Genomic DNA, 13,947 nt, shown 5'->3' with positions numbered 1-13,947 from the left:
TGTGACTATACCTCAAGGATCTAGAACCAGAAATACCATTTGATCCGTATATACCCGAAGGATTACAAATCATTCTACTATAAAGACACATGCACATATGTTTATTGCGGCACTGTTCACAATAGCAAAGACTTGGAACCAATCCAAATGTCCATCAATGATAGACTGGATTAAGAAAATGTGGCACATATACACCACAGAATACTATGCAGCTATAAAAAAGTATAAGTTCATGTCCTTTGCAGGGACATGGAGGAAGCTGGAAACCATCATTCTCAGCAAACTAACAGAGGAACAGAAAACCAAACACCACATGTTCTCACTCATAATTGGGAGTTGAACAATGAGAACACATGGACACAGGGAGGGGAACATCACACACCGGGGCCTTTTGCAGGGTGGAGGGCTAGGGAAGGGATAGCATTAGGAGAACTACCTAATGCAGATGATGGTTTGATGGGTGCAGCAAACCACCATGGCACGTGTATACTATGTAACAAACCTGTATGTTCTGCACATGTAACCCAGAACATAAAGTATATAAAATAAAGAAAAAGAAAAAGAAAGCCACCTATACTAGCTCGCTCATGTTTACATTTAATTTTTGTAAATTAAAAATATATATAATGATTATGTGAAGGAAGCAGAATGTTGAGAGAGGCAAATAGTGCAGGATTAAGCCCACAGATTCTAGAGCCAGACTACCTGGCTTTGTGTCCTGGCTGTGCCGCTTACCAGCAGTGTGATTTTTGGATAAGTGCTTAATTGTTCTGTGCCTTAGCTTTGTCATCTGTAAAATGAGGGATAATAATAGTATTAAGACTATATTTTAATATATGTTTTATATTCTATTACTATATAATGTTATGAGGATTAAATGACTTAACTGCTTTTGAAGTGCTTAGAACAGTATTTGATACATAACATTCCTTGGTAGGCATTTATGTTATTACCACTTTTCTCCTACAATAGCCAATTTTGTAATGGATAGTTTTTTTTAACGTATGTCCTTGCACACTTATTCAATTATTCTGTTAGATAAATTCCTAGAAATGGAATGGCTGTGTCAAAGGATGTGTACATTTTAAATTCTGGTAAAGGGAGATTGCATGAAAAATTGGCACATTATAAAGGATACACCAATTTTTGCTCCCTCTGAACAGTACTGAATCTAAGTATAGTTGTATGTTTCAAAATCTAGTTCTCAAACTTTGGTTTTCATAAGAAACACCTAGGTGTTTATTAAAATAGTAAATTATCAGGACCCTCCTGCAGAGATTCAGTAGACCCAGTGTGAAAACTTGGAATCTGCATTTTTTTTTTGAGATGGAGTCTTGCTCTGTTGCCCAGGCTGGAGTGCAGTGGCACCATCTCTGCTCACTGTAACCTCCTCCTCCCGGGTTCAAGCGATTCTCCTGCCTCAGCCTCCCAAGCAGCTGGGACTACAGGCGTGTGCCACCACACCCAGCTAATTTTTGTATTTTTAGTAGAGACAGGGTTTCACCATATTGGTCAGGCTGTTCTCAAACTCCTGACCTCATGATCCATTCGCCACGGCCTCCCAAAGTGCTGGGATTACAAGCGTGAGCCACCGTGCCCCGCCGGAAGCTGCATTTCCTTAAACAACACCTTGAGTTCTGAGGCAGGTGGCCAGTGGATTGAGAAATATTGTGCCTTATCTTTGACTTCCCTTCTGGCACTGATAGCTAAAACCCCACTGACATGATAGTCATGTTCAGCAAAAACAATTCCACCAGGAGCTGGGCAGAAAATACCATATTTCACAAGCCAACTATTTATACATATTTTTTTTTCTTTATGCAGTACGAGAAATTAACCCCTTTTTGGATGGGTGCAGTGGCTCAGGGCTGTAATCCCAACACTCTGGGAGGCCAAGGTGGGTGGATGGCGTGAGGTCAGGAGTTTGAGACCAGCCTGGCCAGTGTGCTGAAACCCCATCTCTACTAAAAATACAAAAATTAGCCAGGTGTGGTGGTGGGCACCTGTAGTCCCAGCTATTCGGGAGGCTGAGGCAGGAGAATCACTTGAACTCGGGAAGCAGAGCTTGCACATTTCCATCAACGACAAATTGTTCAGTTATATCTCCAAATTTGTTCACACATAATTTTCCCAATGTTGATCTCATCATTTCAAATGTAGTTTTTAATCCTACAAATATGTCAGACTTCTACACAGTATTCCAAAGTGCGAAATAAAACCAGTTTTTAAGTGTGAGATAAAAGCCTGAGGCTAGCAGTCTTGCACAGTTGGGCAGACGCAAATGTTCTGTTTTTGTATATATAAGACTTTTTGGCCTGGGTGTGCACCCAGATTGATATTTTTTTAAGCTACCAGTCTAATTAGTTTGTTAGCTCCCCTTCTCATAAAGGCTGGATGCAGAAGGTTGGAAAGAGGTCACTGTGTGCCAGCATCAGAGGCAGCTGTCAAGCAAAACAAGACTCCCTGGACTAGCTAAATAAAATTTTTAAATTGGAGGAAATCAGCGCCAGTCATTCAAATTAATAAGGTAATATCACACCTTTAACACCAACACATTTATAGCTTAGTCTAGTTACAGTCTACCTTTATTTAAAATAGTAAGGATGAATTCCAGAAACAGAGAAGTTGCTCTTAACAAAGAGTTCGATTCTCAGCTAATCATTCTGCCAAATAAGTAAATATGTAAAGATTATTACTATTTTAGGCTAACATTTCAAAGCTTAATTCCACTTGATTATGTGAGTGCCCTGTGATCTCACCTCAACCTTTCCCTGATAATATGCTTCCTTCCCTCTATCTCCATAGATGACATATTTCTCTTCCCTTCCCCTCCTCATCCCTTTTGGCTACCGTATGGAGTCTTTCCTTCTTTTCACTCCTAAACTCAAAGGATTTCTCTCTACTTTCACATCATTTACTTTCCTATTGATTCCCAGCAAGACGGTTTGTAACCCATCTATTCCTCTGATGAACCAGCAGTGTTGAAAGCCACAAAAAATTTTCTTAAGGGTTAAATTCAATGGACATTGACTCTCTGACCTCATGCCTACTCAGTACTTTGTTAGGCTCAAAGACTTTTTTCTCTTGTCTTTCTTTTCTTTTTCTTCTCCTTTTCCTTTTTTTTTTTTTTTTTTTTTTTTTTTTTTTTTTTTTGAGATGGAGTCTCACTCTGTTGCCGAGGCTGGAGTACAGTGGCATGATTTGGCTCACTGCAAACTCTGTCTCCCAGGTTCAAGCGATCCTTCTGCCTCAGCCCCCCAGCAACTGGGATTACAGACATATGCCACTATACCCAGCTAATTTCTTTATTTTTAGTAGAGACAGGGTTTCGCCATGTTGGCCAGGCTGGTCTTGAACTCCGGACCTCAGGTGATCACCCACCTCAGCTTCCCAAAGTGCTGGAATTACAGACATGAGCCACCGTGACTGGCCTTCTTCTTCTTTTATTTTATTTTGGTCAGCATGTTGTTTTAGCAAAAGTTGTATTTCTTCATTTCAGGCACTCACCTGTATCTTTATACATTACTGCCTGACCACGAGGACATGTGCACATTTATAATGATGCATAGACCATTGTGAATCTCTCTTGACCTCTCTCCCTCTAGTTCCCACTCTTCTTCCCAAAGATAATTTATGGTCATCTAGCTCTTTTCATATCTATAAATTTATAATCCAACTTATAATTCACTCTAATAACGTCAAATATTCTGTCCAAGCAATTATCCTAATTTTGACATTTTCAGTCTTTACTGCTGAAATCCCAGTTGTAGATTGCCAATTAATTTCCAGTATGAACTCTATGGTGGCATGCAAGGCATTGCTTCTGAGGGAAGACTTTGCCACATACATCACATTTATATTGTTTCTCTCCTGAATGGGTTATGTGATGTCTCCTTAAGTGTGAGCTATAATTAAAGGCTTTGCCACACTCATTACATTGGAAAGGTTTTTCTCTCATGTGTACTTCCTGTATTTGTGTACATAATGAAGAATGGAGGAAATTCTTCCCATACTTATTAGAAATATGGGTTTTGAGCCTACAAGAAATTATTTGGGATGTTGAAGCTGAGGAAGCATCATTGATAGACTGGTCCACTTGATTACCAATTTTCCGTTCAGTCTGAAATATGTGCAGTTCAGGCAGATGCAAATGAAAGCTTAATCCAAGCTGGTCTTTAATAGGCTTGTTTCCAGCGTGACTTTGATTATGTCGGTCTGTACTACCAGTTAACTCTTTGGTTTCTGTCATGGGTGCTTCATGGCCATTTCTTTCAATTTCTTGCCACTGAAACTGAAAGTCATGAATATCTTTCTCGATTTCTGGGAAGCAAAAATCTCCAATGTGATGATTTTCATGTCTTTCCAATGTCCCTGTGTGGAACACTTCTGTATTGCCTTGCCCTGTTGATGAGAACTCCATCATGGATTTTAAAGAGCTACCCACAGACTCCAGGTTCCTATAGTTCCCCAACATCACTTCCCTGTACAAAGCCCTCTGCATAGGGTTCAGGCATTTCCACTCCTCCACTGACAATTCTATAGCCACACTCCTGAAAGTCAAGTGTCCCTGAGGAAGAGCTATCCCTGGCTCCTTTTCTTTGCTCTTGTTGGTGGCTTCCTTACATAATATGAGTCTTTGGAAATCAGTTCCGGACGTCTCAATTTGTACTCAGTTGAGAAAGAGGGGCCAGAATTTCCAGGTCTGTGGGGACCCCACTTCCCTGGTATAGCAGCACCAGAGAACTCAAGACCCTTTCTTTTATGAGTCCTTTATTGCTTACTCATTTATGCTTCTTTAGTTACTAAATCTGATGAAGAAGGAAGCCAAGATTTAAGGCACTGGAGGACATATCACTGGCTAGTGACAAGGCTGTTAAATAACATCAAGGTTCTTGATGTTCACATTTAGTATTCTTTTCCCTAGCTAGGTGCAGTGGCTCACGCCTGTAATCCCAACACTTCGGGAGGCGAAGGTGGGGGATCACTTGAGTCCAGGAGTTTGAGACCAGCCTGGGCAACATAGCAAGACATCATCTCTACAAAAAAATTTAAAATTAGCCGGGCATGGTAGTGCATATCTGTAGTTCCAGCTACTTGGGAGGCTGAGATGGGAGGATCACTTGAATCCTGATATTCAGGACTGCAGTGAGTTATGATCACACCACTGCACTCCAGCCTAGGCTACAGAGACTCTGTCTAAATAAATAAATAAGAAAAATAAAACAGTATTCTTTCAATTGAGTCAGTTTGCGATCCTGACAAGAGAATTTACTACATTTTATCATGGGCTCTGTGATGTAATGGTGAGCACTCTGGACTCTGAATCCAGAGAATTTACTGCATTCATGCAGTATTTTCTAATCCAAAAAGTTTAGTAAGCAATATTGTCCTGAATATTAACATAATTTTAGGATGCTTAAAGAGTTCATTCAACTGACCAAAACATTAAGCATTAAACTATAAAGCAAATTTACAAAGAAAAGGTAGATTTTATTTTAAAATTATTCCTAAAATGTTCAGTTTGAATCTAAGGAGACTTTGAGAATGTAGTAGTGATGAGGATTCTGATTCTAGCTAACATTCCTTGATGATGGATTTCATCTCATCTTCACAGCATCCCCATGAGGTATGTATGTATTATTAGGCCTGTTTATTGATAGATAAATGGAGGTTTATGAACATTAAGTAACTTGGACAAGGTCATGTAGTTAGAGCCAGAGCTATAACCTAGGTCACCTGGCCTGATTCCAAACCTTGTGTTCTCAATTGAGAGGAAATGTGTGGGCCAAATTATTCCGGATTTCTCAGAAAGTCTGCAGTTCACAGCATTGTTTCCTAATATTTTTTAAATGCCGGCAGATCTTTTCAATAGACTCTAATCCTAAATTATAGTGCTGATGTTTTCCAGGAATTAGACAAATCATGAACAAAGTGAGTGTTTCTCTGCAGAGCATTCTGCAAAACACAGGTAAGAGCAGACCCCTCCATGGCAAAGCTTCTCTTTGCCCGAGTAGTTGTAGAGACTGTCTTGTTTGTTATTCCTCATAGAGAGACCACTTTCCTGCTGAAAGTGGTTCGTTCAGAAAATATGTTTGGGAAGGGGTCACACATGTGAGGAGAGCAGCTGTGAACACTCATACAGCTCTTTGTTCCCTAACGTTTTCTATATTCAGTTCATAATCCACTTGAGCAGTGGTGCCAGCTGGCAGGTCCAGCAGCTCATTTTTCTTCTCATTTTCAGCAGATCATCTAGTTTCTTCCCTATGGATTCCTACCCCCATTTCATAGCCACTCACCTATTGATAAACACGTTTTGCCTAAAACACATCTCATCTTCCAGTCCATCAAGGCAAGGATATGAAATTTTCCCAAACTCCAAATTACTATTGTAGTCCTTAATACAACATATATATTTAAATGGGAACTGTGAACACACACAGAGGATGAAGGGCTGAAGTAATGAGTCCTCGTGCCTGGATTCTAGGCCATCTGATAGTGGTTTACCCTCTTTGGCCTCTGTTCCCTCATTTACTTTGCAGATTAATTCAGGTTACTGATTCTTATGGGTTTTAAAGGATGCTGAATTCCTAACTCCCAGTCCCTGTGAATGTGACCTTATTGAGAAACATGGGCCGGGCATGATGGCTCACACCTATAATCCCAGCACTTTGGGAGGCCAAGGGAGGTGGATCACTTGAGGTCAGGAGTTCGATACCAGCCTGACCAACGTGGTAAAACCCCGTCTCTACTAAAATTACAAAAATTAGCTGGGTGTGGGGGCAGGCACCTGTAATTCCTGCTACTCGGGAGGCTGAGGCAGGAGAATTGCTAGAACCCTGGAACCTCTGCAGTGAGCCGTGATGACACCATTGTGCCCTGGCTTGGGTGACAGAGTGAGACTCTGTGAAAAAGAAAGAAGGAAAGAGAGAAAGAGAGAAAGAAAGAAAGAAAGAAAGAGGAAGGAAGGAAGGGAGGGAGGAAGGAAGGAAGGAAGGAAGGAAGGAAGGAAGGAAGGAAGGAAAGAAAGAAAGAAAAGAAAGAAAAGAAGAGAAAAGAAAAGGAAAGAAAGAGAGAAAGAAAGAAAGAAAGAAAGAAAGAGAGAGAGAGAAAAGAAAAGAAAGAAAGAAAGAATGAAACGAAAGAAGAAGAAAAAGAAAGAAGAGAAAGGAGGAAGGGAAGGAAAGAAAGAAAAAAGAAAGAAAGAAAAGAAAGAAAGAAAAGAAAGAAAGAAAGAAAGAAAGAAAGAAAAGAAAGAAGAAGAAGAAGAAAGAAAAGAAAGAAAAGGAAGGAAGAAAGGAAGGAAGGAGAAGCGAAGAAGGAAGGGGAGTTCTTTTAACAGAATGGTCAAGTTTAAATGAGGTTAGGTTCATTAGGGTGGGGCCACTAAAAGCCACTATGAAACTTTGTCCCTGATTTTTTAAATGGGGGAGAAATGTTGTATACAGACAGATAGTAAGTAAGGGGAGAACAAATTAAGACCACAGGAGAAGGCATCTACAAGCCGAGGGAATGCATAGGCTGGGAGAACCTAGGAAGAAGGCATGGAAAGGATCCTCCCTCACAGTCCTCCCAGAACGTTCCAACCTGCCATGCCCGTATGTTTCAGACTTTCAGCCCCTCCAGAACTGTCGGAGACCAACCATATATTCCTGTCTGTTGGTTTTAAACCACCACCAGGTTTCCTGGTATTTTGTGATGGCACACGCAAAATTATTGCACTAACATTGATTTTGAAATTACAAAAGGGGAGGATTTTCCCCTCAGTGGGGCCATCCTAATCCACATGTGCATTTAAAACTCCATTTAAAGAGTAAGCCAAAAGAAGCTAAGTCAGAGGCTATTCCAACCCATGAAGACAAGGAAGTTGAATTGAGGTGGCAACAGGGGCTTCTGGAAATGGACGGGGCCCCATGGCAAGTAAACAAGAGGGAAGCTTCTTTATAAGGTACAGTGGATCCAATGAAGACAAGAAAAGGCTATTCATTAACACTACAAGAAAGCAGGATTTCCTGCCAACAACCTGAATGAGCCCTGGAAAAGGATCTCTTTCCCAGAGCTCCCAAGATGTAGGAGGCCAGCCTCGACAATGGATTCCCGTGAGCTAGAGGCACCGGATGAACCCATGCAGAGGTTTCTTAACCTACGAACTATGAACAAATAATAACAGGTGTAGTTTTTTTAAGCTGCTGTCTGGGGTAATTTGTTATGTAGCCATAGAAAATAACACCCTGTTTCTAAGCAAGTTATTGAGTGCTTTCTTCACCAGTCCACTATTCTAAAATGTTTTTTACATTCAAAGAAAAAACAATTCCACACCTAAGTACTTGCCAATAGGACTATTGTTGTCCAAAAGCAATAAAGATTAAAGTTACAGCCGGGGTGGTGAGGGGGTGAGGGGGGTGAGGGGGGTGGTGAATTATGTGACATCTGAGGAACAACAGCCTGCAACAGACAGATGATAAACAGAACACCCTACTAAAGGGAAAGCAGAACCAGTAGAACAGACAGAATGGGAATTTAAAATAAACATAATAAATGTCTTTATAAAAATAAGGAAGAATGTCAGGAACATGACGCATGAACAAGCAATTATGAAGAACCACTTAGAAATATTTTTTAAATGTAATTGTTGAAATACAAACATAGTAAATGGCAAAACAAATCATGCCTGATGGTCCAGTAGAAGCCTGGGACACCATTTTGCAACCCCCTGTGACAGTTAATTTCCAAGTGCATAGAAATTACTGTCAGAAGTTTTTGAAAGGCCAAACAGAGACTAAAAGATATCTTTGGATGAGTATAATCTGAATGTTTAAACAAGATAATCTTTTAAGAATAGAGACTTTTAAAATAGGAATTAAGAAGTACTATATCTAATTTATTCTTCCTCCCCAAATATCCCCCTGTTTTACTAAGGCTAAATAAGCCTAGTAGATATGTGAGGAAAACTCAGAGCAAAACTTTTAGCCAGGTCACACATGTGATTTAGCTGCACCTTGATTCCTACGTAGACTTACAATTACCTCTCCTCAGGAGCTTGTAAACTTACCATCACCTCTCCTCGGGAGCTCGTAAAGTCAAGAAGAGCAAATAGAATATCAACTAGGCTGAAAGGCTGACCCAGCTGCGGATATTCCCAGGCACATATTAAGCTTTGGCCAATTTCCAGCCTCTGCTTTTCTCCCGTCCTCACAGCTTGTCCCAGGACTAACCCTGAGGGTCAACAGGAGGGATACAGCATCCCTACAGATGGCCTAGCTCCTCCTTGTCTAATTTTCCCCTATTTGAAGGAGAGTCCAACCAGGGTCCAGAAGAAAGTGCCCTTAGTGCCCTATCTAGTGCCACAGTGAAATGGACACAGAGGATGGAGAGCAGACATGCAACCAAGGTCAAAAGCCAGGAGATTGTTACAAAGCAAGCCAGCTCCGGCAAAGGGGGCTAAGGTACTGTGAACCCAAAATATCTGAGACAGGTCTCAGTAAATTTAGAAAGTTTATTTAACCAAGGTTAAGGACACACCCATGCCACAGCCCCAGGAGGTCCTGATGACATGTACCCAAGGTGGCTGGGATACAGTTTGCTTTTCTACATTTTAGGCAGATGTGAGACATCAATCAATATGTGTAAGATGTACATTTGTTCAGTCAGGTAAGGTGGGATAATTTTAAGTGGATAGTGGTGGGGGCCTTCCAGGTCACAGGTAGGTAAGAGACAAAAGGCTGTATGCTTTTGAGTCCTTGATCAGCCTTTCACTGAATACACAATACACAGTGTATTCACTGAATATACTGGCTCAGTGAATCTGCATTTTTACACATACAGGGCAGAGGAAGCAGTCAGATATGCATTTGTCTCAGGTGAGCAGAGGGATGACTTTTGTACCTGTGAAGATAAGCTGTGAAATTCAGCAGAACTGTTTTAGGGTAAAGATCTTGAGGCCTACAATGAATTTCCTCGTGGGCAAATTGTGAGGGAGGTAAATAATATTTTTAGCTATCTTATTTAGGAATTAAAATAGGAGACAAGTTTGCCTGATGTAGTTCCCAGTTTGAATTTTCCCTTGGCTTAGTGATTTTGGGGTCCCAAGATTTATTTTCCCTTCACAGTACAAAGTCCAAATGCAGGAGATCAATGAATTAGGAAAGCCACAATTAAAGTAACTGGTGAACCAAGTACGAGCTGGACTGGAGAAGTTCCACTGACAAAGGGTACCTATCTGGGACAACCTTTTCTATAGACTCATGGGGCATTTAGAGCACGAATGAGTGACTTGGAGTTTTGCCTCCAAACTCCAGCTAGTGGTAGAGTGAACCCTACTACCACTGATAAACTTTTCTGATATTGACTCCCAACCTGACTAGAAATGAGGGGTATTTCTCATTCTTAGATTTTTCCATCAGGATACTCTACAAATTTCATTTGGAAGTCTAAGATCATTTGTCACACTCTTTGGACATCAAGCTCTGTCTGTTGCCACCTGAGTGGTTGGGACTTACCTGGCTTGGGCTGTGACTAGACTGCTTCATCCTGCTGCAGTTGAGTGATACATGCAAAGAGTCAGAAATGTGACAAAACTTCCAAGAACAGGAGAGGGCACATCACATTTTGTAAATCATGAAGTCTGTGAGTAAAAGTCTCTGTTTATCATTTTCTAAATACAGATATTCTTGGAATCTCAAAGGTGGTCATTTAGATCAAATCAAAGTAGAGTTGACCGTCAAACAACATGGGTTTGAACTGTGCATGTTCACTTGTATGTGGTGTCTCTGCCACCCATGAGACAGCAAGAGCAACCTCTCCTCTTCCTGCTCCTCAGCCTACTCAACACGAACACGATGAGGATGAAGACCTTTGTGATGATCCACTTCCACTTACTGAATAGAAAATGTATTTCTCTTCCTTATGATTTTCTTAATAACATTTTCTTTTCTCTAACTTACTTTATTATAAGAATACAGTATTTAATACTTACACCATATAAAATATGTATTAATCGGCTATGTATGTTATCAATAAGGTTTCCAGTCAACAGCAGGCTACCAATAGGTTTTTGGGAAGTCAAACTTAGACTCAGATTTTCGACTGCACAGGGGTTGGCATCCCTAATCCCCACGTACTATTTTTTGCCTAAAGTAGTTATGTAAAACTACCAGCAAAAATTTTATCAGAGTTGGTGGTTGTGGATCCATGATATAAGAAGATATTCATGAAGGATCTGAGCAAATCCAGGTATGAAAGCTCCGTAATAGATTATTCAGAGAAATTAGGGAATATTCTTAGTATTACAAGAGGTTGATGTCCTGAAGGACAACTGCACATGGACTTTTCCTTTTCGTGTATGTAACTAACTCCCTCACTCAGTGCATATGGACTTTTGTTGACTTTTTGGAAGGAAGGATATATCTCAGCACCCATTTTCCCTTCCTGAGAGCACCTTTATTTCACATAGGGGAATTATTTCTCCCAGGGATAAGCAGTCTTGGTGGCACTAAATGTGATCAGGACCTTTGCCTTTCCCCAGCAAAGAGTGTGTGATTTCATTTGGCACAATAGGAACTTCTCTCCTGGTACTTTGAATTGCCAGCAAGCTGAATTAAGATAAGGATGACAATTTTGGAGCTTTTCATTCTAAAGAGAAGCCCAGAGTGGATCCTGCTGGCTAGATATCTGGTAGCTATTCTAAGACTTGTCTTGGTTCTTTGGTTGTCTAACCTCCCATTCACTCTGAGAGTCAATACAAAACTCCCGCTGGTTCTTGTTAACTGCAACAAAAAGAATCTCAATTGATATGCCCTCTGCAGAGTAGTATACAATTAAGGCATGGCTGATGTCTGCTCTTGGACTGACTTGGTTTGTGATTCTGAGAAACTAGATTAGTGTCACTGAGCCTTAGCATCTTCACCTGTAGAATGAGAAACAAAACCCTCCTTCCAGGTTGTCAATGGAATTAAGTGGGTATTTATGTGAAAGCCTCCTAGCTTACCTGCAAAGAATATCTGTGAATTTCCCTGTCAAAGTGGTTCATTAACAATGAAAAATTAGGCTGGGCGCGGTGGCTTATGTCTGTAATCCCAGCACTTTGGGAGGCCAAGGCAGGTGGATCACGATGTCAGGAGTTCAAGACCAGCCTGGCCAACATGGAGAAACCCCGTCTCTACTAAAAATACAAAAGTTAGCTGGGCACGGTAGCACGTGCCTGTAATCCCAGCTGCTTGGGAGGCTGAGGCAGGAGAATCACTTGAACCAAGGAGTCGGAGGTTGCAGTGAGCCAAGATCACGCCACTGTACTCCAGCCTGGTGGCAGAGGGAGACTCGGTCTCAAAAAACAAAACAAACTATGAAAAATTGGTCATTTGGCTAACGATGCCAAGATGGATTATCAGGCAATCATTTAAAATTAGAGATTTTGTAAGAAAGTTATACTTAATAGTCAAAACACATTTCCCCCTTATTACTGTGCTTGGCAGAGGTCAGAATTAGATTTTCATGGGTATATTAATCCTAACAATACTTTTTGTTGGCAATAAAGGTAACAAAGTTTCCTATATGAATATTTAAGAAAAGGGCTTGGCATGGTGGCTTTGGGAGATGAGGTAGGAGGATTGCTTGAGGTCAGGAGTTTGAAACCAGCCTGGACAACAGAGTGAGACCCTGTGTCTATAAAAAATTTTAAAAATTAGCCAAACATGGTGGTGCATACCTGTAGTCCTAGCTCCTTGGGAGGCTGAGGCAGGAGGATTGCATGAGCCCTGGAGTTCCAGGCTGCAGTGAGCTATGATCACACCACTGCACTCCATCCTGGGTGACAGAGTGAGACCCTGTTGAAAGAAGAAAGGAAGGAAAGAAGGAAGGAAGGAAGGAAGGAAGGAAGGAAGGAAGGAAGGAAGGAAGGAAGGAAGGAAGGAAGGACATCTCTGTTTACAATGCTGCTTTACATAAATGTTACTTTTCCATCTGAAATAAGCAATAGACAATACCGGTTTACCAAAAAAATAATTTTTTTGAGCATTCATATCACACAAAACTGGCCTTTTCCTAGAACAATTAGAATCGTACCTGGAAGGTTGCACTGTCTCTGGCTTACCAATGCTTTGTTTGGGTTAATATGCTGCAGGAGCTTCAAATCGTACATGAATTCTTGCTATTGACCAGGAAAAGTAAGAAAGCAAGTTGACTTCTTTTAATCACTCCCCTAAAAGTGAGAATTTTAAAGTCATGCATTGGTGTAACAGTAAATTTTTAAAACAAAGAACAGTAAAAAGTATCCTATAAAGGGACCCAGCTCTGTGCTAGATAACATAGAGCAGTGGGTCATGGAGCCTGGTTGTGCCCTGCCCCACCTCTACTCCCGCTCCATCAAGCAGGAGGAGAAGAGCATGATACAAAACTGGCCTTCTTTACCTGTGATCCACCTGGACTAAGTGAGCACATTTATTTATGAAAATGTTGGCGGTAGGGCGGTTCCAGCCAGGCGCGGTGGCTAACACATGTAATCCCAGCACTTTGGGAGGCCAAGGCAGGCAGATCATGAGGTCAAAAGAGCAAGACCTTCCTGGCCAACATGGTGAAACCCCGTCTCCACTAAAAATACAAAAATATTAGCTGGGTGTGGTGGCACGTGCCTGTAGTCTTAGCTACTTGGGAGGCTGAAGCAGGAGGAATTGCTTGAACCCAGGAGGCAAAGGTTGCAGTGAACCAAGATCACAGCACTGCACTGCAGCCTGGCAACAGAGCGAGACTCTGAAAGAAAGAGAGTAAGAGAGAAAGAGAGAAAGAAGGAAAGAAAGAAAGAGAGAGAAAGAAAGAAAGAAAGAAAGAAAGAAAGAAAGAAAGAAAGAAAGAAAGAGAAAAGAAAGAAAGAAAGAAAGAAAGAAAGAAAGAAAGAAAGAAAGAAAGAAAGAAAGAAAGAAAGAAAGAAAGAAAGAAAGAAAGAGGGAAGGAAGGAAA

At 41.0% G+C, this 13,947-nt stretch overlaps 1 pseudogene across 1 annotated transcript; it reads right to left on the bottom strand.

Moving 5' to 3' along the window:
• Window positions 1-3,778: 3,778 nt before the first annotated feature.
• LOC108541008 (zinc finger protein 816 pseudogene) lies at window positions 3,779-4,739 on the bottom strand (annotated as a pseudogene). Its single transcript, XR_001888831.1, has one exon. The product of XR_001888831.1 is annotated as a zinc finger protein 816 pseudogene (transcript).
• Window positions 4,740-13,947: the final 9,208 nt, after the last annotated feature.

The sequence above is a fragment of the Rhinopithecus bieti genome, unplaced genomic scaffold, assembly GCF_001698545.2.
Source record: "Rhinopithecus bieti isolate Rb0 unplaced genomic scaffold, ASM169854v2 scaffold_19840, whole genome shotgun sequence".
NCBI classification, from domain to species: domain Eukaryota; kingdom Metazoa; phylum Chordata; class Mammalia; order Primates; family Cercopithecidae; genus Rhinopithecus; species Rhinopithecus bieti.
This window is presented reverse-complemented; position numbering and strand designations above follow the sequence as displayed.